At 45.8% G+C, this 6,390-nt stretch overlaps 1 pseudogene; it reads left to right on the forward strand.

The window, feature by feature from the left end:
* Window positions 1–5,182: 5,182 nt before the first annotated feature.
* On the forward strand, window positions 5,183–5,283 carry LOC128104827 (uncharacterized; annotated as a pseudogene).
* Window positions 5,284–6,390: the final 1,107 nt, after the last annotated feature.

Genomic DNA, 6,390 nt, shown 5'->3' on the forward strand with positions numbered 1-6,390 from the left:
CAGGCCACCTGGTGCCCGAGCTACCGTGGTCTCCTGCCTGTTCTCTCCTCTCACCATAAGAAATCTGGGATTACAGGCACATGCTAACACATTCGTCTTTACATATGTTTGGAGATCTGAACTTGGGTCCTTGAATTTGCACAGCAAGCCCTTTACCCTTTACCTGCCAGGCTATCTACCCAGCCCCTATAAATTATTTTGTAATGGAAAACAAAATCTCTACTAGCTGTAGGGTTTAGTATACACACACAAAAGAAAATATTAAATTTCCCAACCTTAAAATAATCTAAAAAAACTACAATCTTTTCCTAAAGTTGAAATTCTCTACATCCTGAATGAAGACAATGTATAAATAATGCAATATGTAATAATATAACAAGAGCTCATTATTGGAAATATCAAAGATGAACTATTATTGGAAAGAAACTAGACCATCAAGCTTTCTTGGGTATTACTTATTCTTGCACAAAAGTCTACTAATTGCCAAGGTTAAATTTGTTCTCTCTCTGCCTTGCTTCATCTCTTCCGTAGAAACACAAGGCACAGACACGGCTCTCGCCTCATAGCCAATGCACTTGGCTCAGTGTTACTGTAAACTTCAGATCTAGATATTGTCACCCATTTGCTCTTTCTAGAGACACAGGACTCTGATTTCAGGACACCTGTCACATTGTATCACACTTTTGTAAAATGCCAGTGACAGTGCAGCTGGAAATTCAAATGGAATGAAGTTGAACGGGTCAGCAGCACCTGTCCAGTGATTTTTAACTGGTTATTGAGGCCGACATTTCCATGCAAGGTGACCCACTATGCAAAGCTGAGCCATGTATTTACGATACATGGAGGCAAGGTCCTCTTATCTGTGTCTATGGCCATTACGTTCAATGAAGCCTTTGGTGATGAGAAGCAAGTGTGAAGATGGCTGAAATAATTGGGTCAAGTCTGCATCAGGTTGGTTCAGTAGTCACATGCAAATGAGGGCATATTAAAAAATTGTAGCAGATCATATTCTCTCTGGATAAAATGGGAATGAGGATGGTGGTGCATCAACCAATTTCAGAAGACACTAGCAAGTAAAATGTAAACCACTGATATTTATACAGATGTGGAATAAAAGTAAACAGTACTGTGTAGTATATAAATATAGGCAGAATTCTGTCCCAAACACCTGATTTCTAGTTCATTCCTCCCCATAATAGTAGATTTAAAGAAGTTAGCCAGTAATGGAAGCGGTGGGGAGTCGGAATACTGGAAGTTAAGGATTCCTTCTAATACTCCTGGCTTTGCTGTGCTGGGTTGAGTTCCTACCATTTGACATGCCAAACCCACCCCTCCTCTTCTCTCCCATGCTCCAGGCCCATCAGCAGGTTCCCTTGTCCTCTGAATTCTACTAGATCTCACCAGCAGAGAGCAAGAATGGGTGGAAAAGACCACTCCACTGGTGGGTGTGTCTGGGCACAGGTCAACACTCTCTGTTCAGATGGATTTGTACACAGCCTGACTTCAGATGGCCTTGCACAGAGCCTGTCTCCAGTTGGCCTTGCACACGGTCTGCCTTCAGATGGCCTTGCACACGGCCTGTCTTCAGATGGCCTTGCACACAGCCTGTCTCCAGTTGGCCTTGCACACGGTCTGCCTTCAGATGGCCTTGCACATGGCCTGTCTTCAGATGGCCTTGCACACGGCTTGTCTTCAGATGGCCTTGCACACAGCCTGTCTTCAGATGGCCTTGCACACAGCCTGTCTTCAGGTGGCCTTGTACACTGCCTGTCTTCAGATGGCCTTGCACACAGTCTGCCTTCAGATGGCCTTGCACACAGTCTGCCTTCAGATGGCCTTGCACAGAGCCTGTCTTCAGATGGCCTTGCACACACCTTGTCTTCAGATGGCCTTGCACACGGCCTGTCTCCAGTTGGCCTTGCACACGGTCTGCCTTCAGATGGCCTTGCACACAGCCTGTCTCCAGATGGCCTTGCACACAGCCTGTCTCCAGATGGCCTTGCACACAGCCTGTCTCCAGTTGGCCTTGCACACTGTCTGCCTTCAGATGGCCTTGCACACAGCCTATCTCCAGATGGCCTTGCACACGGCCTGACTTCAGATGGCCTTGCACAGAGCCTGTCTTCAGATGGCCTTGCACACGGCCTGTCTTCAGATGGCCTTGCACACAGCCTGTCTAACTCCATATTCTAGTGACACGTTACACAACTGTCCCAAATGGCTTCTGTGTTCCTTGCAGACGCCTTTTGTAAATACTCCCTCCATGGAACTCTCCTCTATTCAGTTGATTTAATTTATCATGTGTTTTTAGCTGGAATCATAAATGAAATAGTCAGAAATAGTGTGGCAATTAGTGTTCATTCAAAAACAGTTCTTGTACAGTAACAAGAAGTGTGACTATTTCTCTTTACTCTGTTAATGGTTTCCTCGACAAGCCTGAGGGGTACAGACCTTTGATACTATCTCTCAACTCTTCTTTAAAGTTATACGGCCTCACTTTTATTAAAATGACTCAGTTTATGTGCTGTCTTGGGGAGTGGAGAGCAAGCAAGCAATTTTGCCAAATTGACTTGAGTTGGTCTTCTATTCACTCACTGTACTGTGTGTGTGTGTGTGTGTGTGTGTGTGTGTCACAGAGACGGGGTGAGAGAGAGAAGAAGAAGCAAGTAAGTCTGGTTTTCAAGTTTAATTATTTTTTAAATTTGTTTCTTTAGTATTAGTGCTAGGATTTTAGTTATGGTAAGTTTTAGACTTAGGGCAAACTTAGAGCTGGTGTTAGAAAGAGGGTTAGATACAAACTTAAAAATGGAGCCATGTGAACATTAAATTTAAAGTTCATATGATTAGGGTTAGGGATAGAGATTGGTGTAACATTGGGATGGAGGTATAGTTACTGTTAAAAATGTTTTACAGTTAGTTTTAGTCCTAGTTTTACTACTTGGGTTATACGTCCAGTTAGGCTAGTTTAATTTTTATTGGGAGGCAGTTCCCAGGACAATGTTACCTGGGTTCTATCAGCTTTTATTCTAGAGTATCTTTTCAGGGGTGTTTATAGACAGCCTCAGGCAGGGAGCACAGATTTTCCTAAGCTGTAAGAGAAGACAATGTCTCCCTCCAGGACATGCTTGGTCAGGTTAGCTCGTGGTTCACCAGAGAAGACTGGAAGTTCTAAGCTTGGAGTTTCTCAGCTATGCGCACTGTACCTGAAGCATACAAGTGGCCTCTTCACACGGCCTTTGGGACTTGAAAGACAAGGGGCACTAATGCAAGCCTGCTCCTGTTCATTCTGACTGCTGTCTTATGAGTAAATGCGGCCTGTGTTTCATGTCCTCTGCTAACACCTATGGATTGTAGGAGGCTAACTTGCTAGGTTAAGTGTCGGTCACTCTCCTGTCACTATAACAAATCCCCAGATAACTAACTAATAAGGAGAAAGGGCATATCTTAGCTCACAAATGACAAGGCTGATGGAGTGGACCCGTAGATTCTGAGGCCTCTGGCACTGCTGTTAAACCACAGCAGGATGCACAGGGCACAGAAAACAGCTGATCCCATGGCCAAGAAGCAAATAACAGGAAGGGGCCATTTGAGAGCACCACCACTGCCCAGTAGCACCATCCTAGAGACCAAGCCTTTCAACATAGGGGCCTTTGGGAGACATTCATCACTCAAACTACAGCAGCTTGCACACAGAGTCACAAGTCAACGACCTTCACTGCCCTTGCCAGCCAGTGGCATCCTGTGATTAGTTTCCATCCTGAAGTTGGGTCATTTTGTACCAGACCTGCTGTCCTACACTACTGTAACCACTTTCCCTCGAGATACTCTGGGCCATGAAGTGTCGCTCGTTGGTTTTTTCTGTGTCTCTGTCCTCCCGCCTTCATTGATTAGAGAGTCTATACTCATTACATTGCTCTCCAGTAGCAGCCACAATCACAGGAAATGGCCTCTAACGCAGTGTGAAGGCCACAGCACTTCTTTTACCAATGCTTTTCTCGGGCCCCATTTGGAGAAATAAAGTCAGAACTTGACGCCTAGGTTAGCAACACATGAAAAATCCACTCCCGTGCCCCTCTCTTCCTGGTCTTTAAGTTCTTTCCTCCAGGGCTGGGGAGATGGTAGTTAGCACTGGCTGCTCTTCCAGAGTACCTGGGTTTGCTCCCAGTAACCACATGGCAGCTCACATCCATTCCTAACTCCGGTTTCAGGGAATCTGATGCCCTCTTCTGTCCTCCATGGGCAGCAGGCACATACATTCCTGCAGACAACGCACCCATGCACATAAAAAATAAAATAAAAATTCTTTCCTTTATATTATGTGAAGGAAATGTCAGGGCTTGGCTACTTTCAGTGTGGAACCACCTGTTCAGTTCACATGGCTTGCTGGAGTCTGGGAAGAGAGTACTGGGAAGATCCGTCAGGTTTTTCACATTGCTGTGACCACAAAGCCTGAAAGAATTGACTCCAGGGAAGAAAGACTTGGTTCATGGTTCTGAGTGTTTCCATCCATCGGGGCACAGAAGGCATGGTAGAACAGCTTAGCTGATGGCATCAGAAGTATGTGGTGGAGACACCAGGGTGCAGGGCAGAGACCAGCAGCAGGTATAACTTCCAGAGGCCCTCGCTTATGACCTGTTTCTACCAGGGAGGCTCTATTTCCTACAGGCTCCACAGGTTACCAACCAACAGCACCACCAGCAAGGGGCAAACATTCCAAACTGGCATTTCCGATTCAAACCCTGACAGAGGTTTGAATGTATACACCCGTGAGGAAATACTTTAGCCTAGAAGTTACACCTGCATTCACCTCAGATCTCATGGCCTGAAGCACAGGGCACAGCCCCCACTGCAAAGGGCACATGAAAGTGCAATCTTTCAAGGGAAGAGCAGGATGTTTGGGGACACTGCAGCCATGTGACCTGGAGCTGAACAGGGATGGAGAGTCGCCGTATCACAAATAACCATGCATCCTCTGGGGGTTCTGTGTTCCTGAAGCAGTCGACCTGCAGGGTTGGGACAGATACGGTGCATGTTCTTCAGCTGTTTCTTTTTTCTCTTCCAACTTGTACGTAAAAAGCCTGTAGTGACTGATATTTAAGCTGGAGTATTTCTGAATCTGTATCAACTCCTGACAGGCCCCAAGTCTACATACTTGCTTGTGTTTTTAACAGCGCGTTCTGGTGTTCGCTTCAGCAGCATATAGTACAGCTGGTCATACAGAGAAGATTAGCATGGCTCCAGCACAAAGATATCACACAAATTCATGAAGCGTTCCATATTAAAATAAAAAAGAATGCTTCTGGTCCTGCCGGGGTTGTCTAATTGCTGCTTGTTTTATAGTGGAATGTTGGTGAGTGTGTCCAGTTTTACGGTTTAGTGACAATAGCTGGGTTTTGATGGTGGTTCAGGCTGCCTGGTCACTTACTGTCCCCAGGTGTGACGTCTCACTTCTAATCAGGACTCAGCAGTGAGCTAAGAGCAGCTTTTCAAATGAGGAATAGTGACAGTGTGGGCTTCTTCCACAGCCAACAGTGCTTTCTCTGCAGTTTGGCGGTCTCCAAGCGACACCTTTGCTGCTTATGAACATCCAGTGATGTTGGACAGGCTGGCCCAGACGCCGTGATTTGTCCTCGTCCAGGGATTCACTTCAAGCAGGAGCATTACGGGTTGTCATAGCTTGGTGCAATGGACCCAAATGTGGTCTATGTTCTCATCAGAACCCAAGGAGGCTTGTCACATGCTGTATTTCTCTGTGGAGTATTGTGGGAGGTGCTACCACCTACCCTTCTCCATAGAAAGGATTTCCCACTGTGCCTCAGGCCCCTGGACTCCTTGAAACATCAAAGAGGTAGGGCCCTGAACTTTCATAGGATTTATTTCCTATCCTTTTTAATTTTATTATTATTATTCTAATTTTGTTTGTGTGTGCAAACGAGGGCAGTTGCTCACAGAGTCCAGAAGTGAGAGTTGGATTCTCCATAGCTGGAATTACAGGCAGTTGTGAGCTACCTGACATCAGTGCTGGAAGCTGAAATTCATCCTCTGCAAAAGTATGCACTCTTTTTTTTTTAATTTATGTGCACTGGTGTCTTGTCTGCATGTATGTCTGTGTGAGGGTGTCGGGTCGCCTGGAACTGGAGCTACAGACAGTTGTGTGAGCTGCCATGTGGGTGCTGGGAATTGAACCCTGGACCTCCGGAAGAGCAATCAGTGCTCTCTTACTGCTGAGCCATCTCTCCAGCATTCTCTCTTAACCACTAAGTCATCTGCCAGGCTGTCAGTCTTTTACTGGCCAAACAGGACATTCCAAGCAGATACAGACATTACTACCCTGCCTGTTTGCTGTCCAAACTAAACTGCTCAAGGTGTGATTTACAGGCACTGCTTTCA

The sequence above is a fragment of the Peromyscus californicus genome, unplaced genomic scaffold, assembly GCF_007827085.1.
Source record: "Peromyscus californicus insignis strain IS unplaced genomic scaffold, ASM782708v3 Scaffold_8__1_contigs__length_139910024, whole genome shotgun sequence".
Lineage (NCBI taxonomy): Eukaryota > Metazoa > Chordata > Mammalia > Rodentia > Cricetidae > Peromyscus > Peromyscus californicus.